This window comes from Pistacia vera, unplaced genomic scaffold, assembly GCF_008641045.1.
Source record: "Pistacia vera cultivar Batoury unplaced genomic scaffold, PisVer_v2 Contig318, whole genome shotgun sequence".
Taxonomy (NCBI): Eukaryota; Viridiplantae; Streptophyta; class Magnoliopsida; order Sapindales; family Anacardiaceae; genus Pistacia; species Pistacia vera.
The window spans coordinates 420,570-435,205 of NW_022196133.1; the positions used below are offsets into that span (position 1 = coordinate 420,570).

General features: G+C 35.1%; 1 pseudogene; it reads right to left on the bottom strand.

Moving 5' to 3' along the window:
• Nucleotides 1–3,399: 3,399 nt before the first annotated feature.
• On the bottom strand, nucleotides 3,400–7,993 carry LOC116136691 (annotated as a pseudogene).
• Between the last annotated feature and the right edge of the window lie 6,643 nt (nucleotides 7,994–14,636).

A 14,636-nucleotide genomic window follows, 5' to 3' on the forward strand; every position in this document is an offset into this window, starting at 1 on the left:
GGCTATTCGGATGATGATCACAAAGCATCAATCCGATTCCCATAACGGTCGGGTGATGATCACAAAGCATCATCCCAACTATACTACTCTTCTAATTCATTCTATTGTAGTATTTCTCAATGCTCTCTACCCTTAGAGTAGTTATACCCACCAAGCTCTCTACTCATAGGGTAATTACATACACAATTCTCTTACACTTTCTTAGGTCACTTTTCCATGTACAACTAGTGCCTATGGATGGTTCAACTTCACCAATGCACTTATGAGATGCCAACATGCAATGTTGCAAGAATTAAGGTTCATTACTCACACTCAAACCTCTATTAGGCATTTCATCAAACAACTCATGTGCACTATAAAACTCTATTATAGCCATGATTCTAAAACTTTTCTTAACCATCCAAAATGGGGAAAAACCCCTTCACAAAGCCATGAAAACCTGTCAAACAAGACACTTCCAAAAAGGGTTTCATAACACCCCTTCAAATCCATCTCAACTACCTTGTCAACCCAACAACCCATTTCTCATATTTGCAAGGTATTAACATTCACAAAGCATAGAAATCTCCATTTAATACTCCATACATGGCATATTACATGCACATCACATACATACATCATTTCTATCAAAACCCTAATCAAGAAATTTCATGAATCTCAACTTGGGTTGGGTTTTACTTACCTTGTTATGGAGAGACTTCACAAATTCTTCCTTTCACTTGTTTAGCTTGACTTTCCCTCTAATCTTAACCAAAAGAATGAAAACCCTCAAACTTCAATATGGGTTAAAACTCCCAAATCACACAACTTAAGTAGAAATCCTTACCTTAGGAAGCCTTAGGTTGCTTTTCTACCTCAAATCACTTCAAAAATCCCTTGGAAATCCTTGATCAAAAGAAAAGAGAAGTTGAGAGGAGTGAAGATGGAGAGTTGCGTTTGAGAAGAAGAAATGAGGGGTTTCTTTAATTCTAATTCCTTTTAATGAAATATAAACACAATCATTCCCATTTTGCCCTTACTCTTCTTTGGGAATTCCATCTATATCCTTTGATTCATTACAAACTCACCCCCATATCAACACATTCTCCATGAAAAATCCTTACAATTAACTCCCCACTTTTCCTGCTAATTAGGGGTAGAAAGGTCAAATTGTCCTTAGGGAAGAAAATGTCTAAAACTCAACCAACATGAAAATCGGCCCGTCGCCGCGGCGAAGAAACTTATGTCGCCGCGGCGAAACCGTCCAGAGAGTTTCCGGTGGTTTCAACACATCTTCGCCGCGGCGAAGATTATTCTTCGCCCCGGCGAAGCTCGGCATACTACACTTCTTCCATTTTTAACCCATTTCAAGGCAATTAATCCACACAACACTCATACTAATGAAAATCAAACAATATTACCAAAAACAACTCAAATGAGGGCGAAAGAGGAAACAATAACAACATACCTCAAGCGGGGCGTTACATGCTCCATACCCAGAGAAAGATAATTAAAATTTAAAACTCTGTGGTTTTGCTAAAATTACTATGTTAGCCTTTAGCTGACTGAACTCACTAACAGATAATGACGGAAAGTATCTATTTATCGTTTTCAAACTATTTGGGTACCAAATTGTCTTTAAGGCAAACCTTGGGTGGGTGTATGTCGTTCGGCCCATAAACAAATATTAAATTACATTACTTAATTGTGTAGACTCATACCATAAAGGGTTTGCAGACGCATTAGTCTCATCCGAAATTGCAGCCCCAATGTCCTTGGTTCCAACATCTAAACCAAGTAAGTGGCCTGGTTTTGGTGTGTTTCTCTTCACGATATTGAACAAGCCAATGGGTCCTACTTTCTTCATCTAAGATTTAACTCATCCAATTAGTATTCAATTAAACATTTTAAATAAATAAACATAACCAATATTATATATTTTAAAAAAAAAAATTTGGTAACTCGTAATTTTATGAAGACCCATTGGCTACCAAATTTTCCTTTAAGAACTCCGCAAACAAAGATCCTGCTCCAAGACTTTAACCGTCGAGCTCAAGGTGACATTTTTCTTCTCTTTTATTTTCCTTTCTTATGCTCCCCATATTCGTCCTGCTAATTTTGATGAGTTCTCTTGAGACAGACTTTACGTTTGCTTTTGAAGTCTTGGAAAATAGAACTTTGAGAGAAAAATATGTATATATCAATATTATGAAAATCGATGCAACATAAAAATAATTAAATATAATTTTATATATTTATGTATAAAACAAATTTTATGACATGAATTTAATTGGACCAACCCTGCACGCCAAGCACTCTGGCCCTGCACGCTGAGCACCCTAGCCTTGCACGCTAAACACCCTGGCCCTACATGCTCGATGTGCAAGGAGGATTCTCCTTTGAGCTCCCTGTTATAAATTGATATATTTTTTGCTAATATTTAGTGTCAATTCTTTTCCATCTTCATCAAATATATCAGAAGATGCAACTTCCCCCATGCATCAAATTCCTAGCCATGCCTTGTGCATGGAAACTACAAGTTTATATGCATATCAAAAAAAATTATAATATGCATAGCCATGCATTACATATATCAATTTAAAAGTCACCAAAAGACAAAAAAAAACCATATGCTTGAAAAAAAAAAAATCTCATTTTGTTGCCCAAAAACCTAACAAAACATGAAAATGAATATTGAAATGGTTGCTTCAAATAAGTTATGTAATTAGAAATTTTAGAAAGGAAAATTTGAGAGATCGAGGAATAATCTCTTTAATAACAAAGCAAAGAAATAAGCAAAGAACAAAATTATAACTGTACTGCCTCTCAACACAATCAGAAAAATGACCACTTTTAACTAATTAAAAACACACAAACATAGTATAATGCGGCCTGAATAATTTAACTCGGATTTTTCACTAACCCCACAAGCCTTTAAATAGTCACAAAACAATTCACAAAGGACACAAAATACCCAAAACATGTATATTATACTTGCAATTTCAACAAACAACAATCCTAACAAGAAACCCCAAGTTTTTAAGAATAATTCACCGAAATTATTTCTTTGATTCCTGTTGAAATATGAGACCTCCATTTTACATGTCATAACCAAGTTAAACATGTATTAATAATTGATCTAGTGGTATATATATATGATTCTAATAAATTAATATCAAGACATTTTGATTAGAGAATTATTCAGTGTAATGTTACATATACAAATTATTTCTTCAAACTAATGTAACAATCCTGCATGTTTGCCATATAATCTCTTTTATTTATTTAATTTATTTTTAATTTAAAATTATCCAATCATCTTGAAACGCATCAGTTTGTATGAGCGAGCTAGTTTATATATGAAGTATTATCCTTATTCTATATATATTCCACGTATTTGTCATATAAAAAAAAAAAATTTCAAGCCCATTTTGCCAGAAGAGACATGCCACCAAGACCAAGAAGAACAGCAACATAAGTTTAAGCTGAAGCATGATGCCTCCCTACAACTTTTGGCCCATGAAGTCAACAGCAAGAAGATCAACTAGAGCCATGTAGATTAGAAGCCTTAGTGATGAAGCATTCAACAACCCTACTGAGATCAATGATATTGGACTGTTCTCTTTGTATGTGTTTGACAATACGATCCCTAGGGCAATGCCGAACGGCGTCGTTACGACGAAGAAGAACACCATTACCATCTTCTTGAATAGCTTGTACTCAACCTTAGTTGTTACATAGTAAAGAAAGTGGAAATTTCTAAGAAGAAATATATAACTAGGGTTTTGCTATAGTACAACGTTGTATCAAGACATTAATGTAAAATTTGTAAACTCATAATGTAAAACTTATAATTTCCATTTGTACTGTGTTGTATGATAGTCAAAGCCTATATAAATGTATATGAAAAAAATTCTTAGGTTTTGATATAAGTATTTGTTTCAAAATTTGGACTTCGGTTATTCAATGTCATAAAAAATTAAATATCTTTTATTGTTAGACGGACTTGACGAGTATTGGTTAGCTGTAAACCACAAAATTTATAGTTTTTAATACGAAAAAGTTTGATTAATTTTTCATTTTCACAATTTTTTGATGATAGGAAACTATCATCTAAGGTTGGTAAACAAGATTTGTATTTTAAAAGAAATTATACCTGGAGAATGCAACCACCGAGGCCCATTCCTTCAAACATTTGGTGGAAGCAAAGAGCTGCAATAAGACCTTTAATGCTGCAAGTATTGTTTGAGGCTCCAAGGGAAAGCCCTATCACAATTGAATGTACTACAATTCCCAATTATAATACCTAAATATATAAGCAATGTAACACATGTCATCTTCACCATTAATCAAATCAATTGACTACATCCTTATTTACAGATGATAAAACAAAATTGTGATAGTTTTTTAGGTTTGATGGATCTGTGATTTAAAAAAAATTTTGAGAAACTAAAATTTAGTCCAAGTTTTTTAGTTGTATATTAAATTTTTGATATTTTAAAATGTTTTTGATATAATGTTAGGGCCAAAAATCGTCCTTGGCCCAAATAAGAAAACAGGACCACTAGTGAAGAAAAGACCGGGCCAAGTACTAAAGAGGCCCAAGCCAGATCAGTCCCATTTGATATGAGATACGGCCGACCCAAACCCTCTGAGCACGGGTCTCCCAGTTCCAGTTCACTTCATAGGCCTGTAGGCAAGTTCCGAGTCCACGGCCCACTGATCATATTCTTGTTCCTAATCAATCTCCTACTCAAAATCATTTTCCTGTTCAGAACACTTTCCTACACGGAGTTACTTTCCTGATCAGAATCACTTTCCTATCCGGACACTGGTAAGACAGCTTACCACGACCCTAATTCTTCTAGGGTTTGCATCAGAGTCACATTAGGACTCCTACTCCCACCAGGAGTGGGAGACCAGACAGTCACTATATAAACAGAGGCCTGCCCTCTCACAAAGGGGAGACGACATTATACCTTCACACCTGAAGCTCCTACTTGAGAGCTTTACATCACCGCCGTAGTCACAGTCTCCGATTAGACCTCCGATAACCTTTCTATTCTCTAGCCCTCATTATACTAGCCTCTTTCAAACTTGCTGACTTGAGCGTCGGAGTGCCTATTGCAAACACCATCCCGGTGTTTCCCGTTCGCTTTACGTGTGTGTTTCTCTACGTGTGCAGGTGCAGTAGATCGCTAGTGGCCTCAACCTCATGGGATCAAACCCCCCTTCCGTACAGGTAGATTTTTACGTCTACATATAATACTTAACTTTTTTTTTTCGAATTAAAAGGTATAAAGAATTAAGAAACAGATATTTTAATTCATTTCTATCAGACATGTTTTCATATGATTTTTTTTTAATCTCTTATTTTGAAAAACAAAAAACTGTATTTGATATTGGACATTAGACCATTTTATTCCTTCTTTTTATATTCTAACCTTATCTATACATACTATACGTATGACTAACTTGTTAATACATAGTTCATTCTATTTGTCTACTTAAAAAAATGTACCATGGTAATAACAAGATAATGTTACTTTTTAGTATTGTATCTTGAAACAATTTAAAAAAGCATTTTAACTCATTTTTACTAAATTTGTTTTCAAAAATAAAAAAATTGTATTTAAGTTCTAATTCTATATTCCACTATGTGTTTGACCAAAAGAGATAATTTAACATATTTTATTGGATAACCCATTTGATATGTCTACTAAAAAAGTTTTTAATTTACCGAAATTATTTCTTTAATTCCTGTTGAAATATGAGACCTCTATTTTACATATCATAACCAAGTTAAACATATATTAATAATTGATCTAATGGTATATATATATGATTATGACATGAATTTAATTAGACCAACCCTGCACGCCAAACACTCTGGCCCTGCACGCTGAGCACCCTAGCCTTGCACGCTCCTTGCACGCTAAACACCCTAGCCCTACACGCTCGATGTGCAAGGAGGATTCTCCTTTGAGCTCCCTGTTAGAAATTGATATCTTTTTTGCTAATATTTAGTGTCAATTCTTTTCCATCTTCATCAAATATATCAGGAGGTGCTGCTTCCCCCATGCATCAAATTCTTAGCCATGCCTTGTGCATGGAAACTACGAGTTTATATGCATATCAAAAAAAATAAAAAATTATAATATGCATAGCCATGCATTACATATATCAATTTCAAAGTCACCAAAAGACAAAAAAACCATATGGTTGAAAAAAAAAATCTCATTTTGTTGCTCAAAAACCTAACAAAACATGAAAATGAATATTAAAATGGTTGCTTCAAATAAGTAATGTAATTAGAAATTTTATAAAGGAAAATTTGAGAGATCGAGGAATAAGTATTGATGCAATACCTCACTATCTTGTTTGGCTTAATTTACAATTTTAGCAAACAACAATCTTAAATAACACCCCCCCCCCCCCCCCCCTTCTTTTTTTAAGAATAATTTGAATATGAAATACACCTTATAAACCATCTCACATTCCCATGCAAATTAGAACATATAAAAACTTTAAACAATTTGGGTCTAATCTCTTTAATAACAAAGCAAAGAAATAAGCAAAGAACAAAATTATAATTGTACTGCCTCTCAACACAATCAGAAAAATGACCACTTTTAACTAATTAAAAACACACAAATATAGTATAATGCGGCCTGAATAATTTAACTCGGATTTTTCACTAACCCCACAAGCCTCTAAATAGTCACAAAACAATTCACAAAGGACACAAAATACCCAAAACATGTATATTATACTTGCAATTTCAACAAACAACAATCCTAACAAGAAACCCCAAGTTTTTAAGAATAAACCAACTATGTAATACACCCTATAAGCCATATCTCACATGCTCATGTAAACTAGGACATATACAAAATAGAGGAATGATAGCCTTACAAAGATGCATACAAAGAGGGGCATACAAAGATAAATCCTACCCTTGAAAGAAGGGAAAAAGAGAGAGAGAAAAAGACAATCATGAAGATTAAGGGTAGGATTTGTCTTTGTATGCCTCTTTTTGTATGCATCTTTGTAAGACTAGCATTTCTCTATAAAATAACATGTGTATAATATATACTAAACACATAACCAGAAATGATGAAATAGTAAGGCATTTCACAAAATTTCAACCCCAATGAGAAAACCCTTCTACTCCTTTTTTTTTTTTTAAGAAAACACAAACAAAATTAAATACAAATACAAGTAAATATTATTGTAAAAACCATTTTCAAGCAACAAAAAACAGATAGACTGCCAATGAGAAAACCTTCTTGTCAAGCACTAAATGACCCTAATCATTACTTCCTTAGCTTAACCCAAAAATTTGAAACGCAGAATCACAACTCAACCATCATAAATAACCTTTCCATAAATTACCATTATAGGAAAAAAAAAAAAAAAAAAAAAAAGGTCTAAAGCTAGCGGCAAAAAGATTCACTTGCACACACAAAACATAAACACAAACCAAAACTAAACACAAATACAAGTAACTATTATTTTAAAACTATGTTCAAGCAACAAAAAACAGATAGGCTCCCAATGAGAAAACCTTTCTTCTTCTTCTTTTTTTCATGAACTAATCTTACCTAGAACTTAAGTCGGCTAAAGTTCTTCATAGTGAAGAGACAGGAGATCAAGAGCTTGCTGTTGAGAGACGAAGATGGTAGAGTTTCACGTATTGTGTGCTTACTTTAGTCATTAACAATGAACCAAGAGCCTCCAACCCACACAGTTGGGCGTGAGATCATTCGTACTTGGATATTTTGCAAATCACTTTTTGTAATTGGCATGCAATTTGCCGTTATCTTGCCCAACCATTTATGGTAAGGGTATTGTTTTGTAACCTGGCAAACCATTAACATTTTTTTCCTTTAGTACTGGAGGCGAAATTCAGCCATAATAACGAAAATATAAAACAAATACGAGTGGGTTTAAGTGAGTATAGGTGTACCTGATGAGCACTCTTGACAACAACAATGTCATTACTCATTACCATCACTAAATGAGAAAACCCTTCTTGTCAAGCACTAAATGATCCTAATCCTTACTTCCTTAGCTTAACCCAAAAATTTAAAATGCAAAATCACAACTCAACCATCATAAATAAACTTTCGAAGAATTACCATTATAGGGGGAAAAAAAAAACCTAAATCCATCGACAGAAAGATTCACTTGCACACACAAAACACAAACACAAACCAAAACTAAACACAAATACAAGTAAATATTATTGTAAAAACCATTTTCAAGCAACAAAAAATAGTTAGACTCCCAATGAGAAAACCTTTTTTTTTTTTTTTCATGAACTAATCTTACTTGGAACTTGAGTCGACTGAAGTTCTTCACAGTGTGGAGAGAGGAGATCAAGAGCCTACTGTTGGGAGATGAAGATGGTAGACTTTCATGCATTGCACTCTTACTTTAGTCATTAATAATTAACCACACACCTCCAAACCACGTAGTTGGGCATGAGATCATTCATACTACGGATCTTTGCGAATCACTTTTTGTAATTGGCATGCAATATGTCGTTATCTTGCCTAACCATTTATAGTAAGGGTGTGATTTTTTTACCTGGCAAACCATCAACATTTTTTTTCCTTTAGGACTGGAGGCGAAATTCAGCCATAATAACGAAAATATAAAGCAAATACGAGTGGGTTTAAGTGAGTATAGGTGTACTTGATGAGTATGCTTGACAACAACAATGTCATTACCATATTGTTGGATGATGGCTTGAAACGTTGTCGTATTAGAACTTAAATGGAACGACGTTGTTTTGATTCAAACTGAAGAAACAATTCTGAGCATTGATGAAAAGAAGATCCAGCGGTTGGAATTTAACCCTAATGTCAACCATATAAAAGCAAAGTTATTTTGGCATTTTACGCATTATTCATTTGTGCAAATCTCTCTCTTCTTCGTTAAACACCATTTTGAGTCTTTTAGGGTTTCAATATGGGTTGAGTGAATCTTGTAACTTGTTGATTGAGTGACTGGTCATGTCATTCTGGGTGTATTGTATACGCTGTTTATAGGGATTCGAAGGGTGTAATCTCTAGGGTGAGTTACGGGTTATTGAGGGATTTGTGTTACTGTGTTTAATCTGTAATCTTGACAGTGATTTAGTGCAGCGAGCTCGTGTGTTTCCCAAGTTCAACGTGGACGTAGCTTGCTCAAATATAGAGCAAGTGAACCACAGTAAAATCTAGCTGTTCTTGTGTGTGTTTTGTGATTCTTGTTTTTGATCTTTTGTTATTTGGTTGATTCCTTTTGTGAGTGGTTATAATAGTGGTATCAAAGCCATTTCTTGGAGATTAGGGTTTTTCGTTATGAAATTAGGGTTTCGTGAAATTAGGGTTTCTGGAAATTGGGGCTTTTCGAAACTGTGATTCCTTCTAGTCTCCAATAGGATCTAAGGAGTCAAATCTTGGCTAAGTTCTAAAGGTATATAGGCTGGAAACCAGTAACCGCCTTAAAAAGTGCCTGGCAGTAATTGGCAAATTCTAGTGTAACAATGTTGTGTACCTTCTTAGGTTCTTTGTTGTTTTCTTTATTATCATTACATTGTTATTTGGTTGATTCCTTTTGTGAGTAGTTATAACACATATGCCGCAAATGTGTAATCACGATATGAAGTAAGTGCCCTAATCCTCAGTTCATCACTCATGATCTTTAGTTCGGGGATGTCAACAAAGCTTTCAATCTCATGAAAGAAGGGAAATGTTTGCATTGCGTCATACACATGCCTATCTGAGTGTGTACAATGGGGCTATAAAGTTTATTACAATGAACAGATTCTCGACAAAGTGACTCTTGTAAATTTCAATCAAGGTTTCTGTTTTGATGAGCCACCACTGTCACTGTGAAGGATTATGAGAATTATTTAGTAGCATTGCTTACTTATTGAACAACCATTGTCTTCAATCATCAAATTTTTCAAGGCTTTCATGTCAATAGGGATCTATTATCAGTCTTTCTTCTTTATGAGGTGTTTTAAAGCTTTCCAAGCTCAAATTAGGGAAGTAATTTTTCAATAACATTACGGACACCGATAATTTGCATTGAATTTTGTATCGACATACATGGCATCCAGTCAGACATGACCACTTTGGAGATAACACATGTCTTCCATGAATGAATGGTCGTCCAACAATTATGGATACTTGTCCATATTTAATGGACGACCATTCATCACGAATGGACGAGCGTCCACAAAAATAACAATGGACTCTGTCCATATTATTTGGATGAGAGTCCATTTACTACGGCAGGCGTCCACTTCATATGGATGCCTGTCCATAAAATTTTTAAAATAAAATAATGAATGCCAATAGTAGCTCACGAGTTCTTCCCTGCTTTTGGCTAGAAAAAAACTTGAATATCTAGCCACTGGAAAAGGTAGAACATAGATTTTTAATTGAAAGGGATTGTATCGAAAAAGGAAGACAAGATTCATGTGGTTGCCAATTCCCAGCATCTTTTGAATGTGTTAGATTTCTTATTGCTGAGAAAAGGTACAGACTAAAACTTGAATTGTCCTAAAAGACGAAAATACTCGTTTCACAAACTGATTCTTAAATTATTTTTGAAATGTGTGACCCGTATGCTCCTTATCATATCGGCAGTCAGTAGTATCACGATTAACACTAATTAATCGTCTCACTACACACAGACTAAGATTGGCCCCTGGCAAGGCATCCTGGCCACCCGATATATTCAGATTCAGCGAAATAGCTACCTATCAACAATATGCTTACCATGCAATCAAATCATTTCATCATTTGTTATCTCATCGAGACTGAGGTACATAAATAGTGTCAACCTCAGTTATTCTCGATATCTTTGTATTTAGCTACTAGACCAATGACCAAATAAATAAATTTGATTGAGCAACAACTCAATCCCACTGTGGCCGAAAATTTAGTGTCATTGCCATTTACTAAACTGCGTTGTGAGATAACTTCTCCCGCACTCGAGAGTGATGAATCCTTTGTCAATCCACCATAGTTTTGATACACTCCTCGATATAGTCAATCACTGTCGTATTCATAGTTCTGAATAGAATTACGTTGGGCTAGTGTCAAACTACACCAATCGGTGCACAAGGCTCTCCAGTGATCTCAAGTCTAAAGATCATATGCACCACCATTTGTTAGAGAATTTATTCCACATGTTGCACTAGGTTGTCGGCAAATAACCTTGACAAGTGAGATTAGTCACTATCTTTTGACAAGGTTGTTCAACACTATGATAGTCTTACCGTATTATTTGTGTCATTGGTCATAACAATACTAGGGCTACGAACATTTCTAGAATGGCCACCATATGTGATCATAGGGTTCTCACTATCAAGATTTAAAATACTTGATATTCTCGTCACGGTTCTATCATCCTAAGGACATATATCAATACATACATATATGATTTACAAGATATATAATAAAATGCATTTTATTGATTAATAAAGATTATTACAAAGAGTTAATTTTATAATAATTGATTGGCTCTAAGGCATCTACTCTAACACGCTTGTCCATAAAATTTTTAAAATAAAATAATGGACACCAATAGTAGCTCATGAGTTTCTTCCATGCTTTTGGTTGGAAAAATCTTGAATATCTGGCCACTGGAAAAAATAGAATATAGATTTTTAATTGAAAGAGATTGTATCGGAAAGGGAAGACAAGATTCGTGTGGTTGCCGGTTCCCAGAATCTATTGAATTGTTAGATTTCATATTGTTGAGAAAAGGTACAGACTGAAACTTGAACTATCTTAAGCTTTTCACAAATGGACAATTGATAAGATGGGTGAAGAAGTTATGCTTCCTTGGACCAAGCAAGAACAGAAAAATTTCAAGAATACAGTGAGATTAAATCCTCCATCTCTTGATAAGTGTTTCTGGGACTAGATATTCAAGTTTTTTCCAGCCAAAAGCAAGGAAGAACTTGTGAGCTACTATTGGCGTCCATTATTTTATTTTTAAAAATTTATGGATAAGCGTTCATATGAGGTGGACACCTGTCCATAGTAAATGAACTCCCGTTCAAATAATATAGATGGGAATCCATTGTTATTTTCTTGGATGCTCATCCATTCGTGATGAATGACCGTCCATAATTCTTAGACGGTTGTTCATTCACAGAAGATGTGTATTGTCTCTAACGTGGTCGTGTTTGACTAGATGCCACATACGTCGATACAAAAATTCGGTGTAAATTATCAGTGTTCGTAGTATTATTGGTGATTTTAGCCTCCATTATTAAGTACACCCTTTTTATATTTTAAAATCTCTTTTTGAACCCCACTTAATACCAAAATTACCTATATATATATATTATCCTCAATTTTTTTAATTTCTTGATAGATAATCTACTATTTTATTTTGTTTAAGTTCGTAAAGATTCATTGAAATATATCAATTATAATAGAAGATGGTAAATATTTATTCTTTTTTTCCTTTTAAATTTCCTAAACTCAAGATTTTGTCTTTTTAATTACTAAATAAATTTTCTATATTTTATGCACTTCTTTCATCAACCAATAATTGTTAAGTCCAAAATTATATATTCCTAAAAGAACTTCAATCACTCTAAGAAACTCTAGTATATTCTATGTTGATAACAAATAACTTTTAAGTGGGTTGATATGTTAGTCTTCCTCGAAGATTAGTTGAGGTACGTGTAAACTGATCCAAATATCTTAATTAAAAAAAAAAACCAAATAACTTCTAGATATTACAAATTAAAATAAATATATTTTGGTCTCCATAGTTAAGAAAGCCATAAACAAGTCTAAATTGCTATGACAAACATTTCTAATTTATGGCCATTGCTTGTGCCGTATGAGCAAGGGTTCAAAACCACAGTTTTCACCTAGTATTACAAAATTATGATTTTAACATATAAACATTAAAATGAAGTACCTAGTCTCACCATGACCAACGAAGATACAAGCTCAACACGACAAAAGAGCCTCATCCACCTTTAGACTAGAACTTATATAGGGAAAATAATTAAAGCAATATGAAATTAGTAGGAAATATGGTTCAAATTCTTGATATTGGAGCACATTGCACCCACTTGTTTTTGCAAAGCCTATTGCTCATTAGCCTTTCAGTTATGCGTCTAAATAAAAACAAGAGTAAACGACATGTTCCCACCCAAAGATTAGCAAAAATCCAAGTTCCCAACCTTGGTTTCATTTATCTCATATTCCCAACCTTAAATTAAAACCGTGAATGATTTTTGGATTCTAACACAATATGGAGAGTGTTATTATGAAACTACCATTACAAATAAGTTAGTAAATTACTTTTTAAGCTCAAATGGATTTGGATTTTTCCGACAGTCGCAAGGGAAGGGAAAATAGGGAGTAAAGGCTCAGATCCAGTCAAAATGGAGGCGGACGAGGCTGGGAGACGGATGGATTTTGTTGGGGATGAGTGGGGGAAGGTAATGGTGGTGACGGTGATGTCAAACGGCACCAAAATCTGGCTAGATCTGGATTTTTCGACAGCCGCGAGGAAAGGGAAAATTGCTAATAAAAGGCTAAGATCCAGCCAAAATGGAGGCGGACGAGGCTAGGGGATGGATGGATTTTGTCAAGGATGAGTGGGGGAAGCTAATGGTGGTGGTGATGCTGTCAAACGATGCCGGAATCCAGCTAGAATTGGATTTTTCCGACAGCCGCAAGGGAGGGGAAAATTGCAGAAAAAAGGCTCAGATCCGACCAAAATTGAGGCGGACGAGGCTGGGGGATGGATGGATTTTGTCAGGGATGAGTAAGGGAAGCTAGTGGCGATGGTGGTGATGTCCAACGGCGACAAAATCCGGCCAGATCTAATTTTTTGCAACTGTCACGAGGGAGGGGACTGATGAGGGGTGCTTGTGAAAGAAATTTGAGATGTAAAGGGTTATTTGAAATTTTTATTTTTATTTAAGATTTAATGCAGTTCAAATTACCATTTTACCGTTTAAACGTCAGATAAAATGATTTTCTGTTAATTTAAGGGTTGAAATACGAAATAAATGAAATCAAGGGTGGGAACTCGGAATTTTGCTAATCTTTGGCTGGGAACATGTCATTTACTCTAAAAACAAAGTAAAACCCTGAACAATTTCAGAGAATCACAATAGTAAAAATCAATGTTCCGAAAATCGGACCAGACTATGACTCGTTCAAGGGTCTGGTTGGATCGGTCGGTTGGACCGTATTTTGTAAAATTATTTTTAGTCCCTGAAGGTTTGAAATTCATCAAAAAAAACCCCTATAATACTCCCTTAAGGTTTGAAATCTGTCTAAAACACCCCTGTCACGCGAAGAATCTGGTGAGTGGTGGTGGCAGTGACGATCGACGGCCAATCGAAGTTGGAATCATGGGGCTTTTGATGCATAGGTTCCGACGAATCTGATGGTGGTGCTAGGGAGTTCCATTGGCACCGGAACTCGCTGGAATCAACAAAAGAAGCCCGACGGTCGCGTGAACTTTAGGTGGACGGCGAGCGACGAAGGCTGGACAACGGCGGCTGAAAATGGTTGGGTTTTGTCGTGGAGAAGTCATCATATCGAATAGTGGTATTTTCACTGTCGAACGATGCTAGAATCCGACGAGATTGAGCGGCGATTGGACCGCGA